We start from the raw sequence: 23,767 nt of genomic DNA, 5'->3' as shown, positions 1-23,767 counted from the left end.
TTTGGGGAAACGACGGAAAAACTAAGTGTGGATGGCTGGACGATGTTTTGAACTGCCCACTCCATCCACTTGCCCTAATGCGAATCCATTTTGTTAAGCTCTGCACCACTTCGCTCTGCAGTTTAACATGATCATCTCAATATGGAAACCGTTTCAGTGTTTGAGTTACGCCGATTTATCAAGTGCGAAATGTTTCTCACTCTTGTAAAACGACACATTAGTACACATTACACAGTTATGTGCTCCGATAATATATCTTATGTGGTTCCAGTAACGTTTCTTTTTTATTTTATTTTTTTACAACTGAATGTAACACTCTAAATCGGACTAATTACTTTTAACATATTTTGAAAGACCAAACTATGCAAATGTATTCTGAGACAGTTAACTCAAGCTATAATTAGGAATCAGCGGGAAAGTGATCCTATCAGAGTAGAAAAGCATAAAAGCCTCTGAGTGAAAAAGGGTACCAGGTTCCTCACTCTAGATTACTCACAACAATAAACATTTAATAATTTTCTCAAGCCCTTTGGTGTGCGAACACCCCCACGTTCTTTTTTGTATCCAACTTACCTCTCACTCCCAGCAGCTCCCCTAACTGTAACTCGCTCACTACTACATCGCTGTAAGTTGCTCATAGCCACCCACCACCAGTTGATCCTTCTCACTCATCGATTCAGCCCAGCCCATTACCACTTTATGGCTCCGTATCTTTCACTGTTTCCTGTCTCACAGTCTCTTTCCTTCTCTCCTACTACTACGGTTTCCTGTCAATGTCACTGTCTCTCTCTTGCTCTCTCTCACTGCTACTGTCTCATTCATTCCTTCCCACTGCCCCAGTCTTTTCTCTCTGTCACTTTCCCTTTCTTTCTCGTTGTCATTGTCATAGACTCTGTCTCTCATTATCACCCTTCGCTCACCCACTTCCACTTTATCCTTGTCTTTATTCCTCTCCCAATGATACTCCCTTCTTCACTCTTTTGCTAGAACTGTTCTGTCATTGTCATTTACGTCCCTCAGCTGCAGTGTCCCTCCCTTTTTCTCACACTGCCACTGTCTCTTTGCTCATTCGGTAACACAACCAGTTCTACTGTGTTCCAACAGACATTTTCTCTTTCTCTCTCAGCTTAAAAATGTGCGTATATGTCAGCATGCCAAAATTTTTGGGAGGAGGTTTAAAGGTAGTAGCTGAGAAAGGTGGAATGATGCAACTGGTACTATACTTTCCAGTCAGAGTATTTTAAAAAGGAGAATATTCGCCTTTTTGTGTTGCAATAGGAGCATTTCTCTGATGGTTCCCTTCTGTTCCGACCAACAGCAGGGCGTGTCACTCATATGAAAAAACGTTCAAGAGTCCATAAAATTTCGATAGTTTACTTATGTGACACTGAAATAACGCATAAAATCTAGCATGTGTCTCACTACTACAACATAGCGTTTCCAGAACCCTATCAATGGTAGTGGAGACAATTCACATCATATTTCTCCGCCCTGTGTCGCTTTATATACTGTTTTCCCCTCATGCCGGTTCTTAAGTGCATATTTCACGTACGGCCATAAAAGTAGTTAATTCATTCATTTACATATCGTGCAACTATGAACCTCGGTGTCCTGGAATTGGATAAAGATCTTTAGAAAATGTTAAAAGCTTATCGTGATCGCTGTCTTGTGACTTTATCGCAAAAACTTCAGCCATTTCCTGTGCGTAGACGTCTTGGTATCCTCCTTTCGATTTTGCTACGTAGAAATGGTAAAAAGAGGCCTTTCGGGGATTTCCTAAGAAACCATCCATGAATAATTACCTCTTAACCTCTGATTACCAGAAACGAATAGAGATATCAAGAAAACTTCAGGCTTACTCAAGATCCCAATGTTACGGGTATAGTGTACAATTTTTAGACTTTTCTGTAAACACCAGTCCTGAAATCTACTACTCGGTTATGGTATAAAAGAGTGGTTAAAAACTGTTTGTTTCGTGTTTCCAGTGGACAGTTTTAGAAAACGGAAAGATGGCACTTGTAGTTAAATTCCCGGAGCGATTATTTCGATTTTACGATCAGAAGTATGGTAATTTTGAACCTCTGTATCTCGGAAACGGTTAAACATATCAAGATAATCTTCGACACTATTCTACATCGACATCTTAGGAATACTTTGTAGAAATTTCAACCCTTTGCTGTGGATACCCACCTTGGAATTCAGTACTCCGTTTTGGTACGAGGATTTGGAAAATAACACTGTTTTGTGAGGAACCGCACACGAACCAATAGTTTTTTCATAAGCACCTAAAGGCCCAACATAAACCACATCACATGCAAAAAGAAACTTTCAATCTGGTCCATCTGCCCAAGCAGGACAGTGAAAATAGGACGATCCTTCAGTTGGGTATACAAATGGTCCCTAGTCCAAGGGCTGTGCAGAATACCTGACCCTACCTTCCTATCACCAATAAATCCTTGTAACTACCTGTTTAATAGCTCGCTTGTCCGTCTTTGGAACGAAATATATCTCTGAGTCCACGTGTCAGGATCCGACTGGTTACTGGTAGATTTATGGAGGTATGTGGCATTACATGTCTATGCATAGTTCATGCGATTCGCATAAATAACAGGCCGCTGATTTGGGTACGCGGTGATGGTACCCGATAGCGACCCAGATGGGTTCCACAGGATTTACATCAGACGAATTAGGTCGCCGAGGCATCAACGTGAGTTCACTATAATGCTCCTCAAATCACTGTAGCACGGTTATGGCTCCGAGACACGGACAATTATACTGTGGAAACTTGCTCATTCTGGAATTATACTGTTGAAAGGTAACATCAAGCATGAAGGGATGCAGTTGGGTCAAATGGTTCAAATGGCTCTGAGCACTATAGGACTTAACATCTGAGGTCATCAGTGCCCCAGAACTACTTAAACCGAAGTAACGTAAGGACAACACACACATCCATTCCCGAAAGCAAGATTCGAACCTGCGATCGTAGCAGTTGCGCAGTTCCGGACTGAAGCGCCTAGAACCACTCGCCCACAGCGGCCGGCGATGCAGTTGGTTCAAAAGTGTCAGCTTGTGTTCGATTACTATCACCGGTCCCATGTAAGTACAGGAAAATGTCTGCCATAGGGTATTTCTGCTCCACCAGGTTGCGCCCTTGGCGCGATGTATTTTTCGAGCTGCCGTTCATCTCGATGGCGGCGTTTGGGGAGACGACATGTGATTCGTTCGAAAAACCGATACGTTTCCATGGATCGACGGTCGGATTCAGATGTTCCCGTGACTACGACAACTGTAACTGACAATGTGAAAGGGTCCACATGCGAACAAGTAGGGATAGTCTGCTGCGGAGCTCAATGTTCAACAACGTACGATGGACGGTGTGTCCCAAAACACTTGTGCGTACACCGGGATTGTAGTCTTTCGCAGAGATGGCACAGATACCTGTTCTACTTTAGAAAGCAGACAAACCTCTGAACCCCACGTTCTGTGAAGAGATACTCATTTACAGACTTGACTTGAAAGTCATCTGCCTTTTGTCAAAGTTGTTTATCTCAATGGATTTCCCAATTTGCATCAGATACCTTCTCTGGGGTAATCCGTCAGTGTCTACTCGGTTTACATACATTTGTTACCGCGTCGCGTGTCTGCAACATTAGGAGATGCCCTAATGTTTTGACTTATCAGTGCAATACTACTTACAGTAGCTATAAGTGAATATAAATATCTTTTTATAGTTGATCATTACACTTGTCACTCTCTGTAAATCGTCGAAAGCACCCTTGTAGGCAAATGGAAGAGATTTTGATACAACATTACCAATCGTCTGACCTTTGTGACAAAATGCTGATGAAGAGATGCCGCCTTGTGGAGGGTTTCTGCACATCTTTCATGACCACTGCGAATGCGATTCATATTAGTACAAACTGCACGAGTCCGGTCAAATCAGAACATATTTTTCTGGAGGGTAGTTTCAGGAATTGTGAAGGACACTTCTGTTGCCACATACGTTTACATTGATCGATGGTATTTAATTCATCTTCGGCAAGAAACCTGTATTTCTTGAACTCAAATTTCTTCGCTGCAAACATCATATAACGGTCAATATTGGAAGGTCAGGATTATCAACAGTCTTCCGATATTTACATAATGGTGCATTTTCCGTCTGATGTCAATATTTATAATGTGAGTCAAGATGTGTGAGAGTAGTTCCTATTGAACTACAACTGCTAAGAGTGTATTCGTCAATTAGTATACCTATTATTCAAATACGAATTATTAACCCCGACAGGCGCACAGTACTCTGCTGTTCAGTACACCACTTGGTGCGTGGAGCCTTGAAGAGTGTCTGCTGGCGATCTCCACATTAGTGACACAGAATTTATAAAGAATTTTGTTTCTGAATTTCAACTTAGTTGACGTTCGTGTCAAATTTCCTTAAAAGAGAATGTCGTATCTCACGTGATTCCAAGCTATAAGACAGATTGCAGAGCTAAACCCAAGACCCCCCAACACAGAGCAATACGCTAATTTAGGAAATGCGAACTGAATTAAATACTCCTATGCTAAGAAGCCAAAAGTGAATAAAAAAGGTTCAAATGGCTCTAATCACCATGGGACTTGACATCTTAGGTCATCAGTCCCTTAGAACTTAGAACTACTTAAACCTAACTAACCCAAGGACATGACATACATCCATGCCTGAGGCAGGATTCGAACCTGCTACCATAGCAGCAGCGCGGTTCCACACCGAAGCGCCTCTAGCCGCTCAGCTACAGCAGCCGGCTTAGTGAATAAAGATGCATAAATGTAATGATAAATACAGCTGACAGCTAGCAAAATTTGGTTCTAATTGGCCTCACTACCGGTTTCACAACTTACAGACGGATCTATTACATTATTCCATAATTGGTGGACCTAATGTTCATAGTCAACGTAATGCCAGTAAGAAAATATTGTTAATGTTTAGAAAATTAGACGAACGAGGGCTACCAGTAAACGTGGTCAATGTATTATCCTTTCCTTATCTACTTTGCTCTCCGTCTTCAGGCCACATCGGGACCATCAGACCTCCGTGTCATCCTCAGTTGAGGTTATGGATAGGAGGGGCGTGTGGTCAACACACCGCTCTCCCGGTCGTTATGATGGTTTTCTTTGACCGGAGCCACTACTATTAGGTCGAGTAGCTCCTCAATTGGCATCACGAGGCTGACTGCACCCCGAAAAATGGCAACAGCACATGGCGCCTGGATGGTCACCCATCCATGGGCCAGCCACGCCCGACAGCGCTTAACTTCGGTGGTCTCACAGGAACAGGTGTAACCACAGCGGCAAGGCCGTTGCCTCTTATCTACTTTGAAATTTGCAATATCCGGAGTTATTTTGTAGAGTCCAATGAAACACGGCTTCTTTCCTATTTCGCTAGCTTCAACTGAGATAAAAGGTGTGCTTTGTAATGTTAAAAATGATCTGGTCACCGAACTCCGGTGTGCGTCGCATTCTATGCGAATGTGTCTTGTCTTATGTTGGGCAGAACCATCAAGGTGGGATGCAAGACACCTCAGTGACACACCCGACGCCAGACTGAAACAACTTAGCAGCACCTCGTATATACTGTGTAGCGCCAAACAATCTGGTATAGGGATACGTATTCAAATAAAGAGATATGTGAACATTCAGAAAACGGCGAAGAGGTCTGCAACGCCTGTGTAAGACACCAAGTGTCTGGCGCAGATGTTAGATCGTTTACTGCTGCTGCAATGGCAGGTTATCAATACTTAAGTGAGTTCGAACGTGGTGTTATAGTCGGCGCACGAGCGATGGAAGACAGAATCTCCGATGTAGCGGTGAAGTGGAGATTTTCCCGTATGACCTTTTCACGAGTATATCGTATCACGAAATCGGTGAAACATCATCTCAAGCATCGCTGAGGCCGGAAAAGATCCTGCAAGAACGGGATCAACGTCGACTGAAGAGAATCGTTCGAAGTCACAGAACTGCAAACCTTCCGCAAATTGCTGCAAATCTCAGTCTTGGGCTATTAACTAGTGTCAGCGTGTGAAGCATTCAACGAAACATCATCGATATGGGCTTTCGGTGCCGAAGAAAGCCTTACTCCTCGCTTGGGCCCGTCAACAACAACCTAGGACTGTCGACGACTGGAGACATGTCGTCTGGTCGGACGAGTCTCGTTTCAAATTGTTTCGAGCGGATGGACGTGTACAGGTACGGAGACAACCTCATGAATCAATGGATCCTGCATGTCAGCAAGGGACTGTTCAAGCGGGTGGAGGCTCTGTACTATGGGGCGTATGCAGTTGGAGTGACATTGGACTCCTAATACGTCTGGATACGATTCTGACAAGTGACACATACTTCAGCATCTGATCACCTGCATCCATTCGCGTCCGTTGTGCGTTTTAACGGACTCGAGTAATTCCGGCAGGACAATGCGACAACCCACATGTCCAGAACTGCTACAGAGTGACTCCAGGAACACTCTTCTGAGTTTAAACACTTACTCTGGCCACCAGACTCCCCACAAGTGTACGTTGTTGAGCATATCTGGAATGTCTTGCAATTTGCAAGAGATATCCATCTCCTCGTGCTCTTATGGACTTACGGGCAGTCCTGCAGGATTCATGGTGATATTTCCCTCCAGCACTACTTACGACATAAGTTGAGTCCATGCCACGTCATGTTGTGGCAACTTCTGCGTGCTCACAGGGACCCTACTCGATATTAGGTAGGCGTATCAGTTTCTTTGGCTCTTTTTTTACTTATGAAATTAAATACGATGGGACGAATATCTCGGTGTAATTGCTAAGTTTCTGGTAGGTCATAATTAGGGAGCTAGCGAAATAATGATGTCAGAAAATGTGATAATCAGGAATGGAGGTTTCGGTTGAAATAATTGTTGAGGACCTGCACTGAAATTATTAAAGTCTAGCTGGCAGTCACATCCACCAGAGTAGGAAAACGCTGAGATATTTTGCGTTTCACGGAGTATGAGTGTGAGCTATAATTGGCGGTGTGAGACCAAGAACAGTTCACAGTCAGGTTGCTGGCTGGGCTGCGAGGAACATGGTACAATAACTCGCTGCACCTAAAGAAGGCGGAATTGATCGATCGTCGAAATGTTGTGCATAAAACGGAACCAATAACTCGGTAGAGCATCCAGAACCAGATGTACACCATTAACTTCGAAAGCTGACAAACAGTGAACAATAAAGTTGCGTGTCAGTGCGGATATGTTGGAAATGCTTCTCTAGTGCGTCCCATTCCACGAACGTGAGAACAGTTGATGCGTACAGCAGTTACTTTCAGTTGTAGATGGGTTCTCTTCCTGCTACGTTCTCTTCCTGCCACAAATACACTCATGGAAATGGAAAAAAGAACACATTGACACCGGTGTGTCAGATCCACCATACTTGCTCCGGACGCTGCGAGAGGGCTGTACAAGCAATGATCACACGCACGGCACAGCGGACACACCAGGAACCGCGGTGTTGGCCGTCGAATGGCGCTAGCTGCGCAGCATTTGTGCACCGCCGCCGTCAGTGTCAGCCAGTTTGCCGTGGCATACGGAGCTCCATCGCAGTCTTTAACACTGGTAGCATGCCGCGACAGCGTGGACGTGAACCGTATGTGCAGTTGACGGACTTTGAGCGAGGGCGTCTAGTGGGCATGCGGGAGGCCGGGTGGACGTACCGCAGAATTGCTCAACACGTGGGGCGTGAGGTCTCCACAGTACATCGGTGTTGTCGCCAGTGGTCGGCGGAAGGTGCTCGTGCCCGTCGACCTGGGACCGGACCGCAGCGACGCACGGATGCACGCCAAGACCATAGGATCCTACGCAGTGCCGTAGGGGACCGCACCGCCACTTCCCAGAAAATTAGGGACACTGTTGCTCCTGGGGTTTCGGCGAGGACCATTCGCAACCGTCTCCATGAAGCTGGGCTACGGTCCCGCACACCATTAGGCCGTCTTCCGCTCACGCCCCAACATCGTGCAGCCCGCCTCCAGTGGTGTCGCGACAGGCGTGAATGGAGGGACGAATGGAGACGTGTCGTCTTCAGCGATGAGAGTCGCTTCTGCCTTGGTGCCAATGATGGTCGTATGCGTGTTTGGCGCCGTGCAGGTGAGCGCCACAATCAGGACTGCATACGACCGAGGCACACCGGGCCAACACCCGGCATTATGGTGTGGGGAGCGATCTCCTACACTGGCCGTACACCTCTGGTGATCGTCGAGGGGACACTGAATAGTGCACGGTACATCTAAACCGTTATCGAACCCATCGTTCTACCATTCCTAGACCGGCAAGGGAACTTGCTGTTCCAACAGGACAATGCACGTCCGCATGTATCCCGTGCCACCCAACGTGCTCTAGAAGGTGTAAGTCAACTACCCTGGCCAGCAAGATCTCCGGATCTGTCCCCCATTGAGCATGTTTGGGACTGGATGAAGCGTCGTCTCACGCAGTCTGCACATCCAGCACGAACGCTGGTCCAACTGAGGCGCCAGGTGGAAATGGCATGGCAAGCCGTTCCACAGGACTACATCCAGCATCTCTACGATCGTCTCCATGGGAGAATAGCAGCCTGCATTGCTACGAAAGGTGGATATACACTGTACTAGTGCCAACATTGTGCATGCTCTGTTGCCTGTGTCTATGTGTCTGTGGTTCTGTCAGTGGGATCATGTGATGTATCTGACCCCAGGAATGTGTCAATAAAGTTTCCCCTTCCTGGGACAATGAATTCACGGTGTTCTTATTTCAATTTCCAGGAGTGTATTTGTGATTCAAGGCAAGAACCTTTGGCGAATGCAACAGTGCCAGTGGAACATGAAGTGTGGTCTTCTTGTGTGTGTCCTTATCGTTTTTGTCTGTAGACTGTTTTGTATAGGGAGGATATTAAACGGAGGATATTACAAACGGCAGACTAGAAATCGGTTTGAGACCGTGTTATGACTATTTGTAGTGCATGTTTTCCAGGTTATGGAATCAAAGTGACTATTTTAACCTTGCCTTGCGGATCAGAGCGAGACTAGTAATTCTTATTTACATTTATAAGATATATGTGACAGTACGTAGAAAGGGACTGGATCCACCAGTGCACGTCTCCGAAGAAGTCTGCGGAGCAATGTGTCACATAATTTGTCTTGCACATATCACGATGATGCAACTGCCTAGGTACTTTCCTCACGTGCCACAACTGAAGCTCTGTGGACGACGCATAGACAACATTTTAAACTTCGCCGACTAGTTAAACTGAGACCTAGCTCAGAAAAGAGAGGAGAATAGTAAACTATGCAGTCATAGATAGTTTAACATTTACTCCACGCGATTTTTGTCCTGTCGGTCTATTTTTCTGATAACATGGGGATGTGTCCGCACATATGTGTGAGCATCATCCGAATCTATGTTGTATACTGTAGAATTCGATGCCTGCTAATGACAAATCATTAAGTCAGTGTGTTATCATCAACAAAATGGTACTTATAACAATAGATAACTTAAAATCAAAAAATAATTCAGTTTTAGGAAAACTGAAACGTGAAGAAGAGCAGCTTTCTGGAATTCTTTAACGAGACTGTTTGGATAGCATGCATTCTCCTGGTATGAAAGAGAAATTACAAGTACCGTAATTGCGTATAAGAATACTTTTAACTTTTTTATTTTGAAAAACGTTACGCAACCCTCTTTTTTTGTTGCTTTAACACATAATTTACGTATCCTTACTGCGTTCAGGAATGGAAACTTACTGCGGTCTCAGAGTTTATACGTGTTTGAAACAATGTATTTTCTCAGGATACGCGGAATGAGCTGTCTCGCAGGTTTCCTCTCGAAGACGTTGTATTCACTTCCAACCTTCAGGAAAGTCTACTTCGAGCCTATAATGGGACGCTATGAAGTAAACGTGCCCCTGTTACACGTAAAGAACATAAATGGCAGTTACACTCTACTTACAATATTTGTCATTAAATGTTCACGTAAATTAGAACTGGTGGTTTCACGTGTACATTATCGGTGTTTAAAATTTTATTAACGAGCGCGTTTGTGGTTCAGAGCGGAAACTGCGTTTTACCGAGCAGGGTGCAATTCGCGGTTTTGTGCTGCACCAACGTGAATACACGTATTACAGATAACTAACTTAGGGTGTGGAGCTATCGTATATGTATGTGTGTGTGTGTGGGGGGGGGGGGGGGGGGTGGCAGGGGGGAGGGGTAGCGGGCAGAGGCAACATTGCGACTCACTACGCACAAATGGATAAGTGAATATTTCTGTCATGATCTTATGTATGTGTCACTAATAATTTAAGAGTTCACATAACAAACAAAATCCAAAATGATAAAAAAAGGACTTCCACAGTCCAGGGAAGTGCTTAAAACTCATATACAAAATATAACAGAAAGGTAACGCTAAATATTTCGAATACATCCCGCAAACACAAAAGAAAAAGGTTTGTAGTTTGGACATGGGTACGAAAATGCGTAATTTCCAATGCCTAATTTCCATGCGGTCGTTAATTCCGAGCTTCAAACAACCTACATAGTTATTATCGCTAATTCTGCACGGAACAGCTGTCTATCTTATCAGTAGTTACGTACGTGGGCGTGGATACCAATGAACTGTTCGTACTTTTTGCTCTTCTGTGATACCGCATCCAGCAAAACCCTTGCTGTAGGCATCGTTTGGAATAGATCTTCAGGCCACGAATCGAAATGCTACCTCTGGTGAGGGGAATAACAAGACGAGACATAATAATGCGTGATTTCTTGGAACAAGTTCAAATTAACTTGTTCACGAGGAATGACAAAGTGAAAGAAAATCTGTTCAGGCAAATGGCTCTGAGCACTATGCGACTTAACTTCTGAGTTCATCAGTCGCCTGGAACTTAGAACTAATTAAACCTAACTTAACTAACCTAAAGATATCACACACATCCATGCCCGAGGCAGGATTCGAACCTGCGACTGGAGCGGTCGCTCGGCTCCAGACTGTAGCTCCTAGAACCGCACGGCTACTCCGGCCGGCGGCAGCGCACATACAGGTTCTCAATAAGCGACACTGTGGTTGTTGGAATATGGTGAAACGTCAAATTAGCTGTGAGTACCTTTTATAGTATCAGTATCACAGTCATAGCCATCATTAGAAGTATTATGAAATTTTCTCCCACTAGTAGATAAACCCAACAAATGGAATTTGTAGTGTGTCGTACAAAACAACCAAAAGCGTGAATTCTGACAATGCCCGTGACTGCACCAACTTAAATATAGTTTACTTACTTATCTTCTTCACATTGTAACACGTTTCCTTGACACGATAACAGACTGTATTTCGGCTTTGCGATTACCTATATGTTACGTGAAACAATAGTGGTTCATCCTAACAATTCAGGAGACATCGAGGCCCGACAAGTGAGAGATTTATTGCAGAATCTGCTAAACAGGTCATTAATCCAGGTTTCTGACAAGAACAATACAAAGAAGAATGGAAAATAAAATTGAGAAAGAGTTAGACGATGATCATCTTGGCCTTACGAGAGTGAAATGCATCAGAGAGGCAATTCTGATATTTTAACTGCTAATGGAAGCAAGACTGAAGAAAAATCGAGACTCGTTCCTAGGATTTGTCGAATTCGAGAAAGCGTTTGATGATGTGAAACGAAGCAGTATATTCGAAATTCTGAGGATAATAGGAGTAGCTACAGGGAAGGGAGGGTAATATACCATATGTCCCAGAAACAAGAGGGTACAATAAGAGTGGAAGACCAAGAACGAAGTGCTCGAAGTAAAAGGGTTGTAAAAGGGGTGTAATCTTTTGCCCCTACTGTTTAATTTATAAGTCGCAGGCGCAGTGAAGGGAACAGAAAGAAGGTACAAGAGTGGGGTTAAAATTCAGACTGAAAGGATATCAGTGATATTCGCTGATGGTACTGCTATCTTCAGTGAAAGAGAAGAAGAATAACTGGATCTGTGGAATGGAATGATAATATGTACAGATTATGAATTGAGAGTAAATCTAAGAAAGGTGAAAGTAGTGAGAAGTAGTAGAAAAGAGAACAATAAGAAACTTAACGTCAGAATTGGAAACAGCGAAGAAGACGAAGTCAAGGTAGTCTATCTAGGTAACAAAATAACCCATGACGGACAGAGCAAGAACATTAAACGCAGTCTAACACTGGAAAATCCTGGCCAAGAGAAGTCTGCTAGTAGGAATATATGGAATACTGTGATTGGGAGAGGTTACAGGATCATAGGGCATCTGTTCAGACGTCAGGGAATAACTTCCATGGTACTAGAAGGAGCTGTAGAGAGTATAAAATGTGGAGGAAGACAGCCAGACAGCCAGTAAGTTGCAAGTGATACTCTGAAATACAAAGGTTGTCACAGGAAAGGAATCTGTAGTGAGCTGCATCAGACCAGTTGGAAGATTAATGACTCAGAAAAGTAATTAAAAAAATATCGGTGTTATGATTTAAAATAAAGCAAAATATCAAAACTATTAGTACTGTCAATATTACAGCTGTTAATACAGCTTAGGTCACCATAGAGTACCTATGAACTAACTACGCGAATATTTATGATTGCTATTGCTATGATACTGGTTTGTGATTGTTATGGTATTCAGTCCAAAGACGTGTTTCAAACATCTCTCCACGCTAATTGATCCTGTGAAAGTCTGTTGATCTCTGCATAACTACCGAAACCTACATTCATCTACACCCATTTAAGCCTGCTTGATGTCTTAAAGTTTAGGCCTCCCTCCACAGTACGCACCCCCCCCCCCCCCTCCCATCACCCGCCCGCCACCACCACCAGCACCAACACTACCACTGCTCTTCCCTCCGATACGAAACTGGCAATTCTTTGATGACGTAGGACATGTCAGTCGATCCCTACTTTTAGGTAACTTGTGCCATAAATTTCTTTCTTCTCCGTATGGATTCAGTACAGCCTCATTTGCTGTTAGATCTGCCCATATTAAGTATTGTACTATGATACAACATTCCAGAGCCTTCTTCTTCATTACAGAGTCTTCTTCTTGTCTCAATTGCATATCATCTACGTTTCACGTTCATACAAGGTCACACTTCAGGAAAATACTTCAGTACATACTTTCTAACAGCTTCATTTATATTAGATGTTAATAAATTCTCTTTTCCAGAAATCCTTTTATTTCTAATGCCAGTTTGCTCATTACCTTCCCTACATCGGCCATCATCACTCATTCTGCTGCCTAAATAACAAATCTACCAGTACCCTATTTCTTTTACTGTTGTATTTCCTAATCGATTTCCTTTACCATCACTTTTTATTTACATCCAAATTGTAATCTCATTACAAGACACTATCGAATCCGTTATTCTACTTTTCCAGTTCGTCAGCAATCTCTGACAGAGTGTCAATGTCGTCGGTAAACTGGAAAGCTTTTATACGTGCTCTCTGAACTTAAATTCCAAATTTTTGTTTGTTTCCCTCCACTTCCTTGCACGTGGCACAGACGCAATAACATTGAAGATATCCTACAACTCTGTCTCGCCCAATTCTCTATTACATCTCCCCATTCATGATCTTCGACTCTTTTATACCTGAAATCTGGTTTTGGTCTCCGTATCCTATCCCTACTGTCCTCAGGATTTCAAAGAATATAGTCCACGCATGATAACAGGTAATCACAAAATACTGCTTATCCTTGCTTTTGTGAAATGATCCACTTTACACTTATCCCAGCTCAGATTCGTCACAGTGACACAGCTAAAGCCAACCCTTAGGTGCATAGATGGCTTCCCGGACGATGTAGAGGAGAGTGCGAAGGAATTTGAAATCTTCGTTCATTTCTGCGCAGTCCGCAATCTTTTTCAGACGAAACAAGCTCATTTTTATGACAGGGTATTCACTGTGTGCTGTCAAGTACACGTTAAAAATGCAGAACTGTTCGGGTATTGTTCAAAATACCGACCGCCACGATCATGACAGAATGTACAGCTACCCACAATCACCTGCCTTACACGCTAAGGAATTCCAAGACTCTGGCAAACGAATTCGGCAGCTGCTATGATTCCAGCAATGAGGCCCCTTGCGAGTGTCGACCGGAGTCTTGTAAACTAGGCTCTTCAAATGCTCCCCACAAGATGAAGACCATTCGTGTCATACCTGGTGACCAAGCTTGCCATGCGATAGGACCACCCGACCAATACACTGTTGTCCAAACTGTACTTCACTTTGGTTCCTAACATTGAATGCAGAGTGTTCTGTCATCCCGTCATGTTGAAATCACACAAGTTTACGAATTCTTTGCTTTCTTAATTTTCACTAAAATTATGTAAGATTTGGCACTTTGACCTATCAGTCTAACTCTTGAAATAGTTTTCAGTTCCACACACAAAATAATATAAATCAATCTGCATTCCTCACATAGTGTGCACAGTGTGCAAACTTCAAAGTCTCTGTTCTGTCCCAAATAACAGGGAAGATACACTGCGCAGTAAATATAAAGGATCATTTTCTTTTTAAATCCCGTAACTATCGCCCCCTGCGGCTCAGAACTTCGATATTTGGCTCGAAACTCTCTAAAACTTCCTGGGTAATGACACCAAGGGATGGTTCCGTGTGACGTCAACATCAGGCTGGCCGACGCTTCAAACAGCAACTTATCGACACATGTAAGTAAAAGATAGCTTAGAAGTTCAAGCGAGCTGTAAGGTGTGGTACTGACTTCACATTGTCAGCTACTTTCACCACATTCTGCCCGACGTCACTGTGTACGTGACATACGACGGAAAGGTCACTAGACCCTCGCATATCCACATTTCTTCCCTTCCTTTGATGCTTCTGCGATGGTGATCAGAGCCGCGAGCCTAGTTTTGAATTCACGCAGGTTTCTCATCGCCAGTTAAGGCTGTGCTGTTGATCCCGGAGGAGGTTCGAGTCCTTCCTAGGGCATGTGTGTGTGTGTTTGTCCTTAGGATAATTTAGGTTAAGTAGTGTGTACGCTTAGGGTTTGATGAATTTAGCAGTTATGTCTCATAAGATTTCACACACATTTGAACATTTTTGCTGGTTAAGGTAAGCATTTCGAACACATCGCCGCTCATAAAGAACACGAAAATAGCCCAAAAGGTGGCATTAGGGGCGTCCATGAAACCACGCCTAGGGCGTTCATTTTCACACACTTAGCTCTCGAAAACGACGGTTCCCATTCCAATGCGCAGTGTGATTATAATCAAAGTTCCAGATTCAAAACGCAGTAAAAAAAAAGACTGCTATTCCACACATACATCTACATGGATATTCCGCAAATCACATTTAAGTGTCTGGCAGAAGTTCATCGAACCAGTTCTCTGTTATTCCAATTTCGTACAGTACGCGGAAAGAACGAACACCTATACCTTTCTGTACGAGCTCTGATTTCCCTCATTTTATCATGGTGATCATTTCTCCCTATGTAGGTGGGTGTCAACAATATATTTTCACGTTTGGAGGAGAAAGTTGGAGATTGAAATTTCGTGAGAAGATTTTGCTGCAGCGAAGAATTCCTTTGTTTTAATGACATCCACCTCAAATCCTGTAACATTTCAGTGACACTCCCTCCTCTATTTCGCAACAATACAAAATTTGCTACCCATCTTTGAACTTTTTTGATGTGCTCCGTCAATCCTATTTGGTAAGTATTTTAAAAGAGGACGGACAAGCGTAGTGTAGGCAGTCCTGCCAATAAAACACATTCTTTGGTTAGCCGTCCCCTCAACATTTCCTATGTGTTCCTTCCAATTTAATTTATTTGTAATTGTAATTCCTAGGTATTTAATTTAACTTGTGGCCTTTAGATTTGACTGGTGTATCGTGTAACCGAAGGTTAACGGATTCCTTTTAGCACTCATGTGGATGACTTCACACATTTCGGTATTTAGAGTCAACTCCCTATTTTCCCACCCCACAGGTATCTTTTCTAAATCACTTTGCAATTTGTTTTGATCTTCTAATGACTTTATTACTCGATAAACGACAGCATCACCCGCAAACAACCTACGACAGTTGCTCAGGTTGTCTCCCAAATCGTTTATATAGATAAGGAACAGCAGAGCGCCTATAACACTACCTTGGCGAACGCCAGATATCATTTATTTTTTACTCGATTACTTTCCGTCTATTACAATGAACTGTGACGCAGAGGACAGGAAATCACGAATCCAGTCCCATAACTGAGACAATATTCCATAAGTGCGCAATGTCACTCCAAGCCGTTTGTGTGGTACAGTGTCAAAAGCCTTCCGGAAATCCAGAAATACGGAATCAGTCTGAAATCCCTTGTCAACGGCACTCAGCACTTCTTGCGAATAAAGTACTAGTTATGTTTCATAAGAACGACATTTTCTAAATCAGTGTTGACTCTGTGTCAATAGACTATTTTCTTCGAGTTAATTCATAATGTTCGAACACAATATACCTATGTTCCACAAATCCTGCTCCATATCGACGTTAAAATAGGGTCCTGTAATTCAGTGGATTGCTGTTACTACCTTTCGTGAATATTGGAGTGACCTGTGCAACTTTCCAGCCTTTGGGTACGGATCTTTCGTCGAGCAAACGGTTGTATATGATTGTTAAGTACAGAGAAACTGCATCAGCATACTATGAAAAAAAGCTAACTGGTATACAGTATGGACCAGAAGACTTGCTTTCAGGAAGTGATTTAAGTTGCTTCAATACTGCAGGATATTTACCTCTATGTTACTCATATTGGCAGCTGTTCGTAATCCTAATTCTGGAATATTTACTTCGTCTTCTTTTGTGAAGGCATTTCGCAATGTTGGGTTTAGTAACTCTGCTCTGGCAGCACTATTTTAGATAGTACCTCCATTGCTATCACGCAGAGAAGGCATTGATTGTGTACTGCCGCTAGCATACTTTCCAGCCGACCAGAATCTCTTTGCATTTTCTGCCACGTTTCGAGACAAACTTTCGTTGTGGAAACTATTATAAGCACCTCGCATTGGAGCCCGCGCTAAATTTCGAGCTTCTTTAAAAGATCGCCAATCTTCAGAATGATGTCCAATTTCAAACAACCCACTCCACGGTAGTACCTGCTGGAGCATACATAATTAGGGGGATCTACATCTACATCTACATCTACATTCACACTCTGCAAGCCACCTGACAGTGTGTGGCGGAGGGTACCTCGAGTACCTCTATCGGTTCTCCCATATATTCCAATGCTGTACTGTTCGTGCAAAGAAGTATTGTCGGTGTGCCACTGTGTGGGCTCTAATCTCTCTGATTTTATCCTCATGGTCTCTTCGCGAGATGTACATAGGAGGGGCAATATACTGCTTGACTCCTCGGTGAAGGTGTGTTCTCGAAACTTCAACAAAAGCCCGTACCGAGCTACTGAGCGTCTCTCCTGCAGTCTTCCACTGGAGTTTACCTATCATCTCCGTAACGCTTTCGCGATTACTGAATGATCCTGCAACGAAGCGCGCTGCTCTCCGTTGGATCTTCTCTGTCTCTTCTATCAACCCTATCTAATACGGATCCCATACTGCTGAGCTGTATTCAAGCAGTGGGCGAACAAGCGTACTGTAACCTACTCCCTTTGTTTCCGGATTGCATTTCCAGATGCCAGACTGAGATTCATTGGAAGACAATGAATCTCAGTCTGGCATCTGCTTTACCGACGATCAACTTTATATAATTATTCCATTTTAAATCACTCCCAATGCGTACTCCCAGATGTGGAAACGGCTGCCTATCTGACTGGTGGGTAGAGAATGGTAGATGGATGTCTCTACGCAGCGACATTTTTAAAGCGCTCAAGGACAGTGCGTATGTGACACTGAGGGTGTTGCCGAGATGAGGAGGCACCTTTTTCGTTTTGTGTGAAAATGAGTGCCTCTACGGAAGCGATGGTTTCATGAGGCCACTTACTTCTCCCTGTAGGCCATTTCGTGTCTATTCTCAGCGCCGGTGTGTCTCTAATATTTACCTCGGCCACCCGTCAGAAACAAGTGGGGTTTCAACCATAGGCGTCGCGGTCCTGACTGCTATCGCAGAGGCATCGAAGGAAGGGATGAAATGTGTGATTGTATATGACGAACATCCCATTATGTGACACGTGACACTGCGGAATTTTGCTGAAATTTGGTGCCAGTGTGACATCATTGACACACCTCATAGCTCCCGTGAACTCCTGAGCTCTAACTTTTTATTTACATGTGTCGAGACCTTGCTGTTTGAAGCGTTGCTGAGCCTCAGCGTGATGTCATAAGGCGCTTCGCTTTTGCACTGTTATACATGTAGCTTGGGGGCACCTTTGAGACAAGTTTGAAACTTCTCCATTGCAGTGGGAAGTTATTGAGGCATTTCAATTAAATGATTCTTTAATTGTGTTGCAAAGTATTGCCTGAAGAACACGTGATTGTTTGAGTTATCTCCGTGGGATAATTCTGGTTTTAAACTTATAACTGCCCACGTCGTGTTGTGCCGACTCCGCTATAGCTTGAATGGATTCAAAGTTTGTTTTATATGCCCGACTTCTAATTTCACCACATAAGTGTCCAGGCTTGGGCAGTTATTGCCCCATGACGACACGCAATACAGTTTGTTAAAGCGGAGTTCGCCGTTATTAATTATGATTTTAGATTTAATTTTATTACTCGTACAGAGACTCAACGCTCCTTTGTTTAGCAGCGCGTCGTCAAAATAAGTATGAAATGCTAATGTTTTTGGAATACATAATGTCGACTATTGAGTTAAGGTTCGTACGTATTTTGCCATTTTAGAGAAGAGACACCTTAAGCGCTTCTGCTTCTATAGTCTCAGTACCAAATGTTCACTAATTTCAATTTACTTCCTATCTCAGTTCAATATCTAACACAAATTATATATCAGTGTCATTTCAGAGATATTACGTCGGTTCTACACTAACGGAATAACACGTAATTGCCATTTAACATCACATTTATTAATAATCCTCTTTTTATAACGTAAATGTTAACGAATGATCACTATCAAGGAGGAAAGAGAGATTGATCCTAATCATGAGATAATAGCTTTTAATGAGCCCGCAATCGTTAATTAAATAAAAAGTCACATTCATGGATGATATGCGAACAACTTCCGTTACGTCCGTTTTCACGTATCTGTCAAAACTAATCCTGTCCCCCACAATTCAAATTAACACTGACGTTAACCCCTTTTGTCGGAACATCGAATCGTAACTATTATGTGAAAGTTTATTCTAGTCCCCGAATTAAATCCTTTCAGATACGCGCACGACCGAACAGCAGAACGGAACACAAAAGTCTTGTTTTAACAACCGAACAACGCAATGACGTTGTGCCCAATGAATATCTCTTTCACTTTATCTTTTCTACTCTGCTTAATTAAATTATTCCTAATTACAATTTATTGAGCTATTTAACGAAAAGGTGTAACAAAAAAATTATCCCAACGTAATAGATCCGTTATAAACTACTCGATGCAATACTAGCTTTACACCATCTGCGTCGAACACACAAGAGGACTCCTTTTCTCTTAAAATTATTGGCTCTTGTTGTCATTCTTTTCTTCAATTCTGTCCAGAAAAATCCAGTTTTTTAATGAGTTTGAGTAATGACAACGATGCTAAAGGAACCTTTGATTTGTTCTCTCCTTTTTATTAAATTTCTCCACTTTCTGTGTCCACGCATTGACTCCGTTGTCTTTTTAAGCTCCTGCACTATCCACTACTACCGTAATTATTCTGCTTTCCTTAGAATCACTAATTTTTCCACTAATAAATTCCGCACTTACGTATGTCTGCGCTCGTCCAAGTCCCACGAAGACTTCAGTACTTCGCCAAACTTCACCTTTCATTCGTTTCTGTTAGAAAAAGACATCTTCTTGTTATAAGGCACAACTGATTTTCCATTACATATTAGACATTGCAGCGGGGTGGATCGTTCTCACGCTATCCTTTAAACAGTCTATACACCTATCTGGATAGGAGTTGTCTACCGCTTCACTCTGCGATGGCAGATACTGGTTTAGCCGACAAAGCCAGCGTAGTCAAAAATTCGCTGAATACCTACCACGCAAAGGTCACATAACTCCTGTACGTGGGTAGCAGTTGAAAGTTAAACTATGGAGCGTTCGGGATTGTTGCATACGGCGTTTGAAAAAAAAAATGCAAGAAATTTCCTTTCACTTGGTTTATTGTCTTTAAAACAAAGAAAAGGCTATTAAGTCCGAGTTTAATATCGCGACATCAAATATGGACTGTTACTGACTGTCTCTGCAACAGGTTCACACCAAAAAACAGCCAGATGATATTTAGTCCAAACCGATATTTTAAACTTCCTAAACAGTCACTGACCCACGATTACTTTCGACTTAACACATTCACTCGTTCGGTAGACGTTTTGTGATGAAGTGCTCGCCAGAATGTCTCGTAATCTACACGACACACGCCACGCAATGTTTATGTACGCCATGACAGGTTCACACGCGAATATCTCATAAAATAAACCACTCACAACGGTCAAACTTTCACAAAATACTGAATACTGTGGTCGCTTTTTGTCAACGAAAAGAAAACCGATGAAACGCCTGAGTTTCTGCACTTTGGTACAAATTTCGTCAGCGCGGTTTAACATAGGTGTTTACTAGAAGACGGCTCCCGAGCGCTGTATCGACTGAGGCACAAAGCCCTTCTCAAACGCGCGGGAAATGCTCAATTCATATAGGCTAGTTTGTCAGGCAGCCAATCAGATCATCTCGAGCCCTTCTGTACCCGCGGTATTCTAATGTCAGCCATTTCATAATTCCGAAACTAAATAAAATTTAATGAAAACAAAATCCATATCTTTCCAACAAATAAATTTCTAACAAATTTAGTACTCAACTCCCCCATTCTGGCTGCCTTTTACAAAATCAAGCTCACTCGGACATACGTCAGAAATTCCTCTATTACACAACAACTTTCTCACGCTGACATTTACACTGTTTAGATAAAATATCATTTCTCACTTTACGTATGTCCTCCATTCACCTGTCTGTCCAAAACACACACAACTAAAACAAAATGAAATAATGCTTTTCCGATGTACTGTTAATTACGTCAGAAATCTATGGCAGTGAAAGGAAAGAAAACTACAGATGATTAGTGGACATAAAAGTTTTCTGTTAGTTAGACCCAGAAGAAGGCCGCTGCAATCGTGGCCGAAACGTTGACTTTTCTGTAGCAGCAGTAGTTTTTAAATTATGACGCGGTACCAAACTTTTATGCCGGCTGACTCTGGCCGTGGAAGCCTACGCAATTATACAGAAGATTAGATTATAAGAACCTATCCTCTTGGTTGTAGTTTCAATGGTACTACAGATTAATACATTGCAGTCCCTACTCGGTTTCACCATTCCAGCACGGTTATTATGTATTTTAGGTAGAAATTTATATCTCCAAACGTATGTAAGCTATTGAATCGAAATGTTAACAGTATGTTCGTGTAATCAATATAATTAGTTACACCAAACATGAAAACGATCGATCAATATTTAACAGTACCTCTTCAGATACACAGAGAGTATGTGTAACATATTGCACTCGGCCGGTCGGGATGGAAGTGCGGTTCTAGGCGCTAGTCTGGAACCGCGAGACCGCTGCGGTCGCAGGTTCGAATCCTGCCTCGGGTATGGATGTGTGTGATGTCCTTAGGTTAGTTAGGTTTAAGTAGTTCTAAGTTCTACGGGACTGATGACCTCAGCAGTTAAGTCTCATAGTGCTCAGAGCCATTTGAACCATATTGCACACAGCGTTAAGCAAATACACAGCTCGCTTGGCCCAGTTGCCAGCATCAGCTGAGCCAGCTTGAGAACCATTTACCCTCGTCCCGGCTACAAGGCAAGCTACGCCATCAATGCAAGGTGACAACTTGTAGTAATTTGCTACATTATTACGTGTTACCTCCGTCTGTCTTGACAGTTCTGAGTTTTAGACTGACTGTTAATAAATTGTGACTTCCACATTTACAAATGTTTTCACAGATAAAACGTTCCCATGCTTAAAAATGTTCAAAGATTGCATATAGCTGCAGTGACATAAGAAAATTACCAACTCTTGCAACACGTATTTTATTCTATTTTTTGGTTTATATAAAGACAAAAAATAAATAAAGAGACATAAAGACTAACTCTATATAAAATTCTACTACATTCTTGCTAGTCATTAACTGTTGAGAAGCTCTTATGTGATCACAGAGAGGGGGGGGGGGGGGCGGAATAAATGTTTGTTAGTCTGCCATATCAGTAATATAAAATGAAGTTCATCTACAACACCGTAAATACTGTAACCATTTGGTCATGTATGTTACTCGTCAAACATCACTGTAAATAATACACGTTGTCCTGTACTTACGTAAGAGAATTCTTCTAAACCTGCCATTCCTTCAACCTTACGGACTAAATCTTGTAATGAAAAAATTTACACCTTTGTGTATTCGTCTGAAACTTGTTGTGTTACCAGATTTTAGTAGACTTCATGGTAAATGTTGTTCCCAGAAACTGTGATATTTTGTTATCTACACAAAATATTTATATGGGTCGACATGATACAAAAGAAAATAAGAAGTTAAAATAGGTTGTACCAGCTCGTCCGAAGACACTGGCGCAAAGAGTGCACAGAGCGGAAGGAGTGAATGCGCTACACCACTACCAAAGATTTCAACAACATTCTGGTAGATTTGGTTCAGCTAGTGACGGGAATTCTTAATAATCGTATCGAGCACGATGTTCAACAACTGTCGATTCAGACAACACCTCCTTCGCCCTGATATCGTGACATTTCGCTTGTGGGACATGGTGAAGAGGTTGACCGAAGTAACATTTCATTTTATTGCAAACACTTCCTGAACTTGTCATTAGATTTTGTAAGAAGCGTGTGTCGTATGAAACCTAAATAAGCAAAACCTGTCCCCAATACAGTTAGCATCAGAAGATATTTTGATGAATAGGTGTTTACATAAGAAATTAGTCAAAGCAAAAGTATTTATAGCAGAGTTACACATGAAATATGAAGTTTCAATTTGATTGTAATCATATTTACTACACTGCAATTATGTGTTTCCTTGTTATGAATAATTTAATGCCTTCTTCAAAGTGGTCTACACAGTAACATTTGTTAAATGAAGGGGGAATTTCTCCACTTAGTATCTTTTTCGCCATACGTTTTCTTTCGTTAAATAGTTTCTGATTTTTAAGCCACTCTCTGTGTAACCATCGGAAAGACATATCGGAGACTTACATGAATGGCGCACGCCATTTGAATACCTTGCCACTTTCGTACTCGTAGCACCTCATTCTAGCAAAGCACTGGAAAATGGCTTAGAATGTTGAAACTGGTGTGACAATAAAGGGGTGTTAACAAATAGTATTTAAGTGGAGAAATTGTGCCTTGATTTTAATATGTTGTTCTCACGTCTGTCTTGTATGTAGTTGGATAAAAGGAAGGAACAGAAATCCAGTAAAGAAGAGCTGAAAAAACGAAGGGTAGTCATCGAATGTGGTGAGAAGTCAGACTCCAGAAAACCTGCGGCGACGGTCTACGCAGCAGAACAAGTAAGTTCTGCTCTTGGTAAGATTGCGAATTAGAGCAAAGAATCGCAACTTGATTCAAACACAGAGAATTTAAATTATGCACTACACAAGATAAAAGAATGTAGTATCTCACTACTAGGATTCAGGTAAATAACTTGGTGTAGCAATTTTTAGGGATAAGGAATGTCATAATATC

The sequence above is a fragment of the Schistocerca gregaria genome, chromosome 6 (assembly GCF_023897955.1).
Source record: "Schistocerca gregaria isolate iqSchGreg1 chromosome 6, iqSchGreg1.2, whole genome shotgun sequence".
NCBI classification, from domain to species: Eukaryota; Metazoa; Arthropoda; class Insecta; order Orthoptera; family Acrididae; genus Schistocerca; species Schistocerca gregaria.
Note: the sequence above shows the minus strand (reverse complement) of the source record.